Source organism: Bos indicus, chromosome 5 (genome assembly GCF_029378745.1).
Source record: "Bos indicus isolate NIAB-ARS_2022 breed Sahiwal x Tharparkar chromosome 5, NIAB-ARS_B.indTharparkar_mat_pri_1.0, whole genome shotgun sequence".
In the NCBI taxonomy this organism is placed as follows: domain Eukaryota; kingdom Metazoa; phylum Chordata; class Mammalia; order Artiodactyla; family Bovidae; genus Bos; species Bos indicus.
The window spans coordinates 45,942,674-45,955,248 of NC_091764.1; the positions used below are offsets into that span (position 1 = coordinate 45,942,674).

Here is a 12,575-nt window from a genome sequence, read left to right on the forward strand (position 1 = left end):
ATTATTGTTAAACTTTTTAAAAGACTCTTTTTGAGGGTGCAGACCTGAACTGCCTAAAAAAGCAAGCTCAGTAAACATAATTCCTAACCTTATGAACATCTCTGGGTGAGTTCTTATTCACCCTTTAAAACCCCAGTCAGATGTTTTCCAGTCTATCAGACCTGATCCTCAGGCAGCTTTTCCTCTTTCTTCTCTCCCATAGCACAGCTCTGTATCTTCCACAAGGCGTTTTTCACCTTACCTGGCAATTAATTTTTCACGTATCTGTCTCCTCCACAGACTGTGAGCTCCCTAAGGAGAGGGAACAGCTCACGGAAGCCACATCTCCGCAAAACCCAATGCTGTTGCCACTGCTGCCACTTTGCTTCTGGCTCATCTGCTGATTTAGAGGCATAACAAGTGAGGGAGCAATTACCGGTGCCCTTCAGCACTTCACTAGAACCTTCTCTCATGTCATTTCAGCAGGAGGTAAACTGAGTGTATGTATTCCATGTTTTATAATACTGTGTGCTTAGGAAGAATAATTAAGGCCTCACTACATCGATGTGGAAAGAGGTTTTTGTTTTGTTTGAATGGTGTCTTTAAATATTTGTAAAAGGAGTTGCTTATTATTCATCCATTGCCAATCCATTTAAAAACAGTTACACAGTAGAGAAGAGGGGATTATATTAATAAGAGTTGCTAAATCAGTATTTAACTTAGGGGGAAGTTTTTAAGCAAATTGCTTCACTTTTCCTTCGTAGGAGAAACAACTTGAGATTAGGAAACATCTTTTCTTAAAGAGATGAATGGACTTGCATATTCAAACAAATATATCAAAATGCTGCCAGTAGTTACATCTAAATTTTCTACATATTCTTAGTTTTATAAAATAAGTGTAAGTTAGTTTAAGAAATTTATGGTGAAATTCAGTACTCATTTACTTAATGGTTCGTGTGTGCCTGGTACTATGTGGAAAAGGGGAGAAGATCGATCGAGTGGTTAGTGTTTCCCCCTCCAGAAGCTCATGGTAGGTAGGGCCATGTAAACAGTGAATCTAAATACAATTTGCTAACAGCCAGAAATCAAGAGATTTAATTAATCCCACACAGGAGGATGAGACTGTCAGGGAGGTTTCACTGAGAGGCATGACATTTGAACTGGAATTTTACCATCTGTGAAATCAAGAAGCTTTACAGTTTCTACTTCATGGCTTAGCTAAATTGAATCACTAAGAGATTTCAGCAGTACTTACATTTTTTAAAGCCTAGATTTGTAATTTTATTAACTGGTTGGATGTATCTTTTAATCTACTTTAATGATAACATTATTAGAGTAAATCAAAATGACTCTTTTCTGGTATTATACTGATATTGCCCTAACTTGTTGGGTTTCAGGTTTGGACATGCCTCCAAATCATCAGCAAGGTTGGTAAAAAAAAATGCAGATTCCTTGTCAAAATTGCTGAATCCCAACCTCCTGATATGGGGAGACAATGCATTTACAACAAGGTTTCCATGTGATTCTGATTTAAGTATCATTATATAAGCATTTAATAAGTCAGAGGTAAAACTGAGCATTTCAGGGCATGTTGCTACTACTGCTAAGTCACTTCAGTCGTGTCCGACTCTGTGCGACCCCGTAGATGGCAGCCCACCAAGCTCCCCCGTCCCTGGGATTCTCCAGGCAAGAACACTGGAGTGGGTTGCCATTTCCTTCTCCAATGCATGAAAGTGAAAAGTCAAAGTGAAGTCGCTCAGTCGTGTCCAACCCTCAGCAACCCCATAGACTACAGCCTTTCCGGGCTCCTCCGTCCATGGGATTTTCCACAAGGCATGCTATGGTTACTAAAATATATCTTCTAATCTATTAACGAATGTCCCTCTTGAGGGGAGATAAGAAAATTTAACAATTTATTAGGCATTCTGCTCTTTGTTTCAAGGCTACGTATGAAACATTTTCTTTCCAAAAATTGAAATACCACCAAGACTCCCATTTTAGAGATGAGAAAACTTAAGGTTTAGAGAGCTTAAGAAATCTGGGAAGGTTCAGACATCTAGTAAGTGTGAAACTGGCAATAATACATTTGCTGACCCCTGCTCCTTGCCCCCTTCAGTTTATCCTGTTTATCTCAGCCTCAGAGACATCAATTTTTAAAGCAAGTTTTCTACAAGACAACTAAGTCCTTTCCATTAAAAAGAAGAGACTAGGGTGATTTTCCTGCTCCTGTGTTCTAACCTGACTGGTGACAACTCAATTTCCGGGAAAGAAAAGGGCCAGCTTCTGTAACTGACTGTCTCATTCACCTCCATCCAGCCCTCAGGCTGGCGTTCTTGAATCAAAAAGGAAATGTGGACAAATCTAAATCAGTTGTGGGTAGATGTGGGCAGATCTAAACCTTAGCTCTCACTCTGCCTTGTAGTCAGTGTTACTGAATTCCCTTGAGCAAGCATTTAAGCAGTGGGACATCCTTGCAAGTAACCCATTTGCTGATATAATGCATCAATTACATTTACATAAACCACTCCTTTTGCAAATGGACAATTGGTATTTAGCCAAATGCAAAGAGAAAAAGTTCTGATACTTATGCCTGAGGACAATCTTGGGTGTGACCAAGAGGAAGCTTCAGTGCACTAATTCTTGCTGATATCTGGAGAGTTAGGAGACACCAGGGCCTGAGATCCGGCATCCTACTTGAACCATGAGATGACCCCAAGAACTTGAGGCACAGAGTTTCTGTTGCTTAAGTGACAGGGATGCTGAAGGTATTATCAGAGATGGGTTGTACTTTGTTTTATTTTATTTATTTTTATTTGTGTTGGCAATTGTAGCCTCTGAGGACCCTGAAGTACATGAAAGCAGGATTTTTACTATTATCCCTTGAATAATGAGAACCCTGAGTTCAGAAGCTGCTGCTCTTAAAAACACCTGCATTTACAGGGCTTCTCTGGTTGCTCAGCTGGTAAAGAATCTGCCTGCAGTGCAGGAGACTCTGGTTCAATTCCTGGGTTGTGAAGATCCCCTGGAGAAGGGAATGGCTACCCATTCCAGAATTCTGGCCTGGAGAATTCCTACAGATCATGGGGTTGCAAAGAGTCGGACATGACTGAGCCGACTTTCACTTTTAACAGTTATCAAAAACCAACAGGAGTAGTAAATACAATTTTAAGGCTTAGCAACTGAGTTTTTTTTAAGGTAAAATCATTGTTAGGCAGATTTAAGGTTTTGTGTCTTTTTGAAAAAATAATCATCATTCTGTGGATTTATAGTCAAACTTTGTTTGCCCTTGCATTTGCCCATTTGAAAATGGTCAGTTTTTGCACAGCATAAGTGTGTAACACTTCCAGTAACAATTTTAATGTATCTGTATTATAGTTCCAGAGCAATGGTCCCTGAATTCTGGGACAAAGATCACGAAAGGAGTCCCAGTGCCTCCTCCAAAGGCTATCATGGCAGCCTCTCCACTGTATTTCTTCCCAGGAATCTTTGTTATTCCTGTCTATAGAATGATTCATCATCTTCCTGAAAAGAATAAGCCAAGCTTTAACATTTGTTTTTCAACTTTATGTTTTGAAAACTGCTATATCAAGTAGCCAGAGAGACTGATTGAACTGGCAAGTAAATAGTCTCCTCTCAACATGCCATTCTGGCAAGATAAACCAGCTGATGGAGTAATAGTAGAAATCCCCTTGCACAGGCAGTTCAGGAGCTGGCAGAGGTGGCGGGAATTTTTCTGCACAGTGTTCCCAATGGCCTGTCCTGTCTGGTCTGTCTGTATTCCATTGTTCCTGAAGCTTGGCCTCCATGCTCAGGCTTCTTTCCCGGATGCACTGCCCCGCCCCCCCCAGCACATACTGATTTGAAGAATTAATTTTGTGATGCCACCGATAGGATCCAGGGAAGTGCTGATCCCTACCTGTTCTTTGGGAATATCCCAGGAACGAACTTGGGTTATTGACTTTTATAACGGGACCTCAGTAGGGTTGGGCTGCGTTGATATACACATGTACACAAAATGATATTTGACTGGAAGATACAGCTCTGAAGGGAAGCATTTTCCTCCATAGCCATATTCCTATTTTTGCATTTATCCATGAAAGATGGATCTGTTTTTGCATGTGTATGTGTCATAGAGTGGTGGTCCTATTTTATTCAGAGAAATCCATCAATTTTCTATTTATCTTTAGATCACAGGGGAAGAAAATTTGCCAGTTCTTTTGTGTTCTGGATACACTGGGGAGTGGGTCTTAACTTCCCTTTCCATCTTCTCCTCTGCCCTGTAGGACTAGTCAGTCATTCCCTACCTACCTTCCTAACCTACACCATGGTTGGTATGCTTTTATTTTGCCAGCACCATGTCGAGATAATAGACTGCACATCCCAGCTTCTTGCAGCCAGAGGTGCCAGTGAGATGGAAGCAGACACTGTGGGTGGGGTTCCCAGGGAACCTCTGATTCACCTGGGAGGCATGTCCTTTGCTCTGGCCCCATCCTCTTTTCCGTTGTCTGGATTGTGGATGAAATATCTAGAGCTTCAGTGGCTACCTTGCAACCTCATGGTGACCTTGAAAATAGAAGCTATACATCTAGGATATGAAGTTGAAAATAAATTCTTAGTCCCTGATAACTGTGGGCAGCATTCCCAGTCCTGGCTAACTTATCTCCGAATAGTATTTGAGGGAAATGAAAGTAAATGTGTATCTTTTTAACCCATTGTTACTTGGGATTTTGTTCAGCATTGCTGAACCTAATCAGTTTCAAACGATATGCAAGTCACATAATCATAAATAGCTCCATTTGCCTCTTCTCTTCCCCTTCTCCCTCCCATACCTCACACCCCCAAATCCTTGATTTTTGCCCTCCTTTTAGCTTCTTATCATCAACTGGTGAGAACTGGATCACAGAGGAGGTTTGCCACTATTGAATACAGATATCCAGCATTGGTAAAACCCAGACCTCAATTTGCTTTCAGGTATCCGAGATGACAGTAGGATCCTGTCTCTTGGCTTGAGGCAAATAAACCAGTCAGATTATTAATCACTTCCATTTCCATAAGGAAGATTAAGGAAAGAGGGATTGGGAAGAACAGACGTTTCCTTTACGGCATTTCTGAGATAGTTGGTGGAAGTTCCTTCTTCTGTGGGATGAGAGGGGAATGTGGGAAATAGAAGAGAAAGTTTCCCTAAAGACACAAATATTTAGTTTCATCATGTGTGTTTAGATTTCCACATCAGTCTTAGCTTGTCTGTCCTTTCTGCTTTTCTGGCCGTTTCAAAAGGAGGAAAGGACTGGAGTGAAGAGCTGGGCCACTAGGTCCAGGGTCTTTCTGTCCAACATGTAATTCAGCCTTACCTCTCCTTTATCTGGTGGCCTGAGTTTAAATTAGGGGTGTAGGAAGCAGGCATGTTTTTACCCGATGAAGGTACACAGTACTCACTCTCTCTTCCATAGCACCTGCATAGCAGTGAGGGGTGAGGGTGGCACAATGAAGCCATGGAACAAGAGTCTCCTTGCTTTGGGTTTTACACAGTAGGAGTCCTAGACCCATTTGTGTAAATCTCGACTAAGGAGCAGGAGGATTCTTTTCTTAGACTATGATTTTACAGTGAATTAAGTAATTACAGTAATTTTACAGTGAATTAAGGATAGGCAGCCAGGATTTGCGATGGTTGTTTGAAACTCAGGATTCAAGGCACAGCCCTTCCTAGACTGTGTCTGTCTTCTGAGGAACGGTAAGCTAACAATGTTTACTACCTAGAAAATGAGCTAAGGTACCCTTTTCACATTTTAGTATCTTATTCTTCCTGTCCGCTGCCTTGAAAAACATCTGAAGGAAGAGGATCTCACCCTCCATCCCTTTGCTTGCACCAAAAGTGATCTGAACAGCACCTCATGAGCACCAGTTTTCTTCCTAGCCAGATGAAGACTGTTGTGTATTATTTTCTAAATGAGTCATCAGGGCTGATGATTTTGTCAAGATTATTTATTTTGAAGACAGAATTTAATATTCAGGACACCATGATAATTGGAATGATAACCTAGTGCTTGAATCTCAAAGCTGTGTGTGTGTGTCCCAGGCTTTGCCCCTGTGGCTGATCCCCTTGGAGCCACGAAGCACCACATGTGCCACTTCCTGGCTGCGGGAAATGAATACCTGCCTGTGTGTTTAAGATTCGACTGCCACACTGTGACTCTATTTAAAGCTACCTAGTGTTCACCATTTCCTGTATTTGTTGCCTTATATTTGTATGTCACCTTTTACTGGAAAACATAGGCTTTTCAAAAATACACTCAGGCCTTATCACAAATATGGGTGACAGATGTTGTTCCTCTCTTCCTCCAGATAAGGAAAACGAAAGCATAGAAAGGAATTACGTGACACATGTAGACTCACTAAAGCCTTTGTAAAAACTTAAGACTCCATTTGCCTTCAACTTAATTTCGTATAATGTGTTAAATCAGCAATTGATTTTTCTCTCATGCAATTTTTAAATTGAGATCTAATTCACACACTATAAATTCACCCTCTTAAATTATAAAATGTAATGGTTTTTAATACATTCACAAAGTTGTACAACCACAACCACCTTCTAATTCCAGGACATTTTTATCACTTCAGAAAAAAAAGAAACTCTATAGACACTAGCAGACAATCCTCATCTCCTTTATCCCCTGGTCTCCTGGCAACCACTACTCTGTGTCTGTCTTGATTTGCCTGTTCTGGACAGTTCATATAAATTTAATCATGCATTATGTGGACTTCTGCATCTGGTTTCTTTCGTTCAGCATCATGTTTCCAAGGGGAATACTTCATTTCTGTTTATGGCTGAATAATATTCCATTGTGTGGATTTACCACATTCTGTTTATCCTGTCATTAGCTGATGGGCATTTGGGTTGTTCCCGCTTTTTGGCTGTTATGAATACTGCCTCTAAGAATGCTCACAGAAGTTTTCTGTATATGTAGTTTTCAATTACCTTGATCATACACCTAGGAAGGAATTGTTAAGTGTAATTGTAACCCTATGTTTAACCTTATGAAGAATTCCCAAACTGTTTCACACACAGCCTGCACTGTTTTACATTGCCATAGCAGTGTATGGGGTTCGTGTCTCTGCATCTTTGTCAACACTTTTTATCATCTATCACTGTGATTTTAGCCATCCAGGTGAATGGGAAGCTATTGATTTTTAAGCAATAACAAAAGGGATATGAAATTAAGAGTCCTTTGGGTCACTTTCTAAACTGGGTGAATGGCTTATATGGCCCATGGAATGAAAACTCCTTTCTTCACAGACTTCCCTCATTTTAATTACTGTATTCCTTACCTATGACAGACATTTTGGAGTCTGCACTTAATAGGAGAGAAGAAGCTATTCGAGGCCTCACCCTCTCTTTCCATTCCAGAGTCCCCTTCTCAGTGTACATGGAGGCTTTTCCAATTTTAACTTCCAACTCTACACAGAAACGCTTCTATCTTTATCACCCAGCTCAGTGAATTTAATATCTTCTTCAGCTTTTTTAGAATACTGTTTATTTTCCCATTTGATTCATTACATATATTAATGATGATACTGGATAGACAATAAGATCCTACTGTATAGCACAGAGAACTATATTCAATAACCTGTGATAATCCATAATGGAAAAGAATATGAAAAAGAATATATATGTATAACTGAGTCACTTTGCTGTGCAGCAGTAATTAACACAACATTGTAAATCAACTATACTTCTCTAAGAAATTAAAAAAATTTTAAATGATGATACTAAACACCAAATGTACCCATAACACTTATTATACATGGTGTCATTTGACCTTTTTAACAACTCTGTGAGGCATGTTGTTACTGTCCCAGAAATTCTCAAGATGAGGACATTGACAGTGACAAGTACAAGGTTAATGGCTGTGTGGCCATTGATGGTAAAGTAGGACTAATTAGGGAGGGGTGTAATATCTCCTTTGTTTGCCCTGGTATTTACTTTTTCTTAGCCTTTCTTACCGGAGAAGGCAGTGGCACCCCACTCCAGTACTCTTGCCTGGAAACTCCCCTGGACGGAGGAGCCTGGTGGGCTGCAGTCCATGGGGTCGCTAAAAGTCGGACACGACTGAGTGACTTCACTTTCACTTTTCACTTTCATGCATTGGAGAAGGAAATGGCAACCCACTCCAGTGTTCTTGCCTGGAGAATCCCAGGGACGGGGGAGCCTGGTGGGCTGCCGTCTATGGGGTCGCACAGAGTTGGACATGACTGAAGTGACTCAGCACCAGCAGCAGCAGCCTTTCTTAGTTCTGAAAGTGTGGAGGACTCCTTCACACTGGAAAATCCTGAAAAGTAATTTCTTCAGCCTCCGTCCCTCAAATGCAACCAAAATCCTGGGGGGAATTATAGGAATTAATAGCCTTGGGATGACTTGGTTTTATTTAATTATAATTTTAATTATTCCATTAGGCCATCTATGTCTCTAGAGTCAATTCTCCTTCTCCGATATTTTCTGATAATTAGAAAATAAATTTACAACTATTTTTCTCATGATTTCAAGCAGAGTCCTATCAATTGGGTCTATTTCCCTCGTAGCTCACATGGTAAAGAATCTGTCTGCAATACAGGAGACCCAGGTTCAATTCCTGGGTCAGGAAGATCCCCTGGAGGAGGGCATGGCAACCCACTCTAGTATTCTTGCCTGGAGAATCCCATGGACAGAGGAGCTTGGTGGGCTACAGTCCATAGAGTCACAAAAAGTCAGACACCACTGAAGCGACTCAGATGCAAGTTTAGGGTAATTTCTTAACTTGGCAGACAGGAATAATCAAGGCTGACTCCATACACACAGCCTGATAATCACAATTTTTCTTGCCAATGAAACAGAATCCAGCCTTTTCGCTTCATACCAGGTAAAGGATGGCTGTCACTGCAACAAAATTTTTTCCCACAACACATTCTATACTTTTGCTGGTTTGTAAATTGCATATCTGGAGAAGGCGATGGCACCCCACTCCAGTACTCTTGTCTGGAAAATCCCATGGACAGAGGAGCCTGGTAGGCTGCAGTCCATGGGTCGCGAAGAGTCAGACACAACTGAGCGACTTTGCTTTCACTTTTTACTTTCATGCACTGGGGAAGGAAATGGCAACCCACTCCAGTGTTCTTGCCTGGAGAATCCCAGGGACGGGGGAGCCTGGTGGGCTGCTGTCTGTGGAGTCACACAGAGTCGGACATGACTGAAGTGACTTAGCAGCAGCAGCAAACTGCATATCAGATTAGATGGCAACAATGCTAGAGCATCCTCCACATTTTTGATGCCAGGTTGCCATTAAACGGGGAAAAGAGAATGTAAATCTCGACAATCCATGAGAAATGGAAATAAAGGGGCCTCTTTTTAAGGCCCTGTTTAAGTTGAAATAGTATCTTTCTCAGTATTGAGCTTTGAGTCATATATTTTCTCATAGCTTCAAACATCAAAATGAAAAACTCAGGGCCTTGGATACTTTTTAAAAGCTATTCTAACCCTCTAACCCTCTTAAGAGCAAAAACAAAGGGTTAATACTGGAAAAGGTAGGCATTATCTTTTTGCATTGGCCTTGACTATGCAAGGGCAGTTAGATCCTGCTTTTCCTTATTATCTTTTGATCCTTCCTCTCTGAAAACTAGAAGTCAGGATTCTTCTCAGGTGATATGATATGTGGTGTTTTAGTCGCTAAGTTGTGTCCAACTCTTGAGACCCCATGGACTGACTGTAGCGGGCCAGGCTTCTCTGTCCATGGGATTTTCCAGGCAAGAATACTGGAGTGGGTTGCCATTTCCTTCTCCATGGGATTTCCAACCCAGGAATCGAACCCCAGTTTCCCGAATTGCAGGCAGATTCTTTACCAACTGAGCTACAGGGGAAGCTGGATAGGATATGATGAAGGTGAAATATTTTTTACATTTCTTCTCTAGAAGAGGAGTGTGTGTGTGTGTGTGTGTGTACATGTGTCTGTTTGAAAATCTTTAGAAAAAGGCTAAAGAATAACTAGAGAATAATGGCAAATTAGTTTTAATTAATGTACAGTAATAAAGCCAACCCCTTAGAACTGTCCTTCTGGATGTTGTCATAAATAACACTCATTTCATTACATAGGCAAACATGAGCTCAAAATAATTGAGCTTTTAAAACATTGAAATTTTTTAAGGGGCCATATAACTCAGAGTTTTACTTAAGATTTCTATTTCTTTTCTTTTATTTTTTTTTTCTAATTTTATTTTATTTTTAAACTTTACATAATTGTATTAGTTTTGCCAAGTATCAAAATGAATCCGCCACAGGTATACATGTGTTCCCCATCCCGAACCCTCCTCCCTCCTCCCTCCCCATACCATCCCTCTGGGCCGTCCCAGTGCACCAGCCCCAAGCATCCAGCATCGTGCATCGAACCTGGACTGGCAACTCGTTTCCTACATGATATTTTACATGTTTCATTGCCATTCTCCCAAATCTTCCCACCCTCTCCCTCTCCCACAGAGTCCATAAGACTGTTCTATACATCAGTGTCTCTTTTGCTGTCTCGTACACCAGGTTATTGTTACCATCTTTCTCTTTTAAAAATGCTCCCTTTTAACTCTGGTTAATAAGATTCAGGGGGAAATGTGTTTTTGAGTTCCAAGGATCTCTTACTGGAGGTTTTTTTTTTTTCTGATGCTCATTCTCTGACACAAATTGTATGTAACTGATATTTGAATGATTCTTATAACTGGCACAGTTTTTAATTAAAGTGGACATAAATTGTTTTCCATTTAAAAAGTCTTAAATAAGCCTACATTTCAATGATTGAGACTTTGGAGGGCTATTCAACGTTGACTAGAACCTTGTTTTGTGTGATTAAAATACACATGAATACTTCGCCTGTCGTGGCCTACATGCTTCCCAGTGCCTCTCCACTTGAGCCTTGAACTTACACTTCAACCCTCTGTTTCACCTGAGCTCTCTATTTCTAGCTCTTCTAGTTTCCATCTTCTCAATGCTGCAGTAATCTCTGAGGGAGACAAATTCAATGGAAATAAAGTTGGAGAAGGAAATGGCAACCTACTCCAGTGTTCTTGCCTGGAGAATCCCAGGGATGGGGGAGCCTGGTGGGCTGCCGTCTAAGGGGTTGCACAGAGTTGGACACGACTGAAGCGACTTAACAGCAAAGTTGGAAAACCTGAATTGACTCTAAGCTTACTTAATGACTCTGGGTAAATTATTTGACTTCTTTGAGGTAATTTAGTCATTTATAAAATTGAGGAAATAACTTAATATATGTTACTATTAGGCCTTTAACCTAGCATCATGTATAAATCTCTCCTATCATAATTCATTTAGAATCAATGGTGGTTTGAAAAATTAGATATACCAGTCATTTCCTTCTGGTCATTCTCCTCATGCCACATCTCCACACTCACCACTGGTATCAATATTTGTCAGTGTTTAAATGAATTATAATGACCTTCCCCTCTGAGAGATTTTACTATTTTTATTGTTCAGTATTGACATTTTTCTGTGTTTTATTATTTTTGGAAGTGAGTGAGTAATGAGCTAAATGAGTATTGATACATCCTTGTCAAACAAATTGACTACTTTGTTTCAGAGAACAGTGCTGACACTTCATGGAGTTTCTCAAAGGATCCCTGTGCTCAGTCACTAAGTCATGTTTGATTCTTGTGACCCCGTGGACTATAGCCTGCTAGGCTCCTCTGTCCCTGAGATTTCCCAGGCAAGAATACTAGAGTGAGTTGCCATTTTCCCCTCCAGGAGATTGTCCTGACCCAGGGATGGAATCCACATCTCTTGCATCTCCTGCATTGGCAGGCAGATTCTTTATCACTGAGCCACCTGGGAAGCCCCAGAGGATCCCTAGGAAAGACTTTATGGGCAAGATTGCTGTAGGACAAGCAGAAAGAAAGGTCAGGGAATGGTAAGAGAGGGTCCAGTGAAAATAACCCAGGAACTAGGGGCTAATCTTCATGGGAAGGGCACAGTGTCCTCGAATCTGTGGGACTCACAGAATTGATCAGGAAGGTCTCTGAGGCTACTTGACTAGAGCTGAGCATGCCCAGTAAGAAGATGGTCACCCTGGGAGTGAGAAGAGGACTTGGGAGGGGAAGGTACTGAAGTTGCCTGCTGGCACAGGGCACCTTAGTCAGCAAGGACAGGGGAGGGCAGCTGTGTATGACTCAGCCCAAGCTGGCAGTAGAATTCCTGCCATGAGAACTGGAAGCACATTGCCCCCACAAAAGCAATCCTGCCACTCAACCCTGGTACAGAATTATATTAGCCCCCTGAAGTAATGGTAGTCCTTGTGAGCTGCTAAGACAGTATAAAATGTTTTGTTCCTAGCAAATGGTATGAACTCAGGAAATATTTGATGAATTTATTCCTACATTTGTTCAAAAATATTTATGAAATTCCTGTTAGAAGTCCAAGACTGTATTAGGTTGTAAGGATATAGTAAGGAACTGGATAGGTTCATAGCATTTATATCCTAGATGGGGAGCCTGACAAGAAACATGTAAGGAAATAAAGAGGATGACATCATCAGATATTGAAAAGTTCTGTGATGACTTATCTGGAGTGAAAT

At 41.0% G+C, this 12,575-nt stretch overlaps 1 long non-coding RNA gene across 2 annotated transcripts in view; it reads left to right on the plus strand.

Moving 5' to 3' along the window:
- The window catches only part of LOC139183126 (uncharacterized), a 154,513-nt gene that overhangs the window by 20,939 nt on the left and 120,999 nt on the right, over window positions 1-12,575 (plus strand). Inside the window, exons 3-4 of one of the 2 annotated variants that reach the window (XR_011566609.1) lie at window positions 280-479; window positions 1,377-1,406. This is a non-coding gene — a long non-coding RNA (uncharacterized lncRNA). The remainder of the gene's footprint in view (window positions 1-279; window positions 480-1,376; window positions 1,407-12,575) is intronic. The other variant, XR_011566610.1, reaches the window with a different exon arrangement.